Source organism: Nannospalax galili, unplaced genomic scaffold (genome assembly GCF_000622305.1).
Source record: "Nannospalax galili isolate Female #2095 unplaced genomic scaffold, S.galili_v1.0 scaffold763, whole genome shotgun sequence".
Lineage (NCBI taxonomy): Eukaryota > Metazoa > Chordata > Mammalia > Rodentia > Spalacidae > Nannospalax > Nannospalax galili.
The window spans coordinates 1,969,713-1,971,024 of record NW_008349451.1 but is presented as its reverse complement, the minus strand read 5'-3'; positions in this window follow the sequence as shown (position 1 = coordinate 1,971,024).

Here is a 1,312-nt window from a genome sequence, read left to right as displayed (position 1 = left end):
AAAGATCAATTTTTTAAAGTCCATGTAGTTTGAGACTTGGCAAAGCACCTCTGGATTTCTGTATGTGTGTGTGTGTTTGTGTGTGTGTCTGTGTGTCTGTGTGTCTGTGTGTGTAAGCAAATATTATCATTTTAATGTTAAACAATTTGCAAGAATTATGTTCATTTATGAGGTTTTTTTCCCTCCTTACATCCCCCACTCTTTAGAGCTCACGGTTAAGACTTCTGTGTCTTGGAGGGAAGATTTGATAGAAATCAGAAAGTGCTACAGGTTCAAAGGTTGATGTTTATGAGTGATAATATTTCGTCTTTTTGTGCCATGCAAACTGGTCTAACATTTATAAATTCTTAAAAGTTTAGGGGAAGTTGTGGAAATTCCCAGTTTTCTTTCTAAGGTGGGTGAAAGCCAAGGGTTTTTTGTTTTTTGTTTTTTTTTTAAAGTATGAAGTTTAAAGGAATCAAGAGAGGGAGACAGACGCTTCTGAAAAGAGGGGACCCCACCCAAGACAGCGAGCAGCAAGCCTTCGCTTCTGGCTGGCAGCGGTATGTCAGGGAGCAAGAGCCCCGAGGAACAGGGTCGGTGAGAGGCTGCTTCACCCACCCTAGGAAGTCTGTGGAGCATCAGGAGGACAGCCAGGCCTGACAAAGGTCAGGTTCCCTAATCTCCAATCTCTGAATCACACTAGCCTCCTAGAGAGACAGGAAAGCCACCAGCAGCACTGTCTGGAAGTCAGACTTCCCGTGAGTGGCTCCAGGACACTTGAGTGGGACCTGGGACCCCCGGGGGTCCTGAGCCCCTTTCCTACTTGATGAGACCCAGGAAGCGCATCACTTTCTCCCCCACCCAGCAGCTTTGAGACACAGTCCCACAGGCCACCCCCAGAATCTGTAGCCAGGGACAGAGCAGGGGTATCAGAGGAAGTGTGGGCTACACTCCTCTCGTTGTGTGAGAAGGACCAGGTGCGCTCCAGGTCCGGGTGCACGGTTGCCAAAGGGGGTCTTATCCGTGCCCAGGCATTCTCGGCCCCGGTCCAGAGGTCCCCAGCCCTTCCCAAACCTGAACTCTGAAAGCGCCTTTGCTCTCCCGGGTGCCAGCCTAGCCGATGGTCCCCACTCCCCAGGAAAAGGCCGGGGAGGACGGCTGGCCTGCAGCAGCGGGAGCTTCCCGGCACACTTCGGGTTCCAGGGAATCGCAGGCCCCCGGCTCCCGGGCTTCCTCTTCGCCCGCGCCGGCTTGGGGACCTGGGCTCCTGGACCCTGGCGCCGCCGGGAGATGGGCGGCGGATCGGCCCACGCAGGGGCCGGGGCCGGGT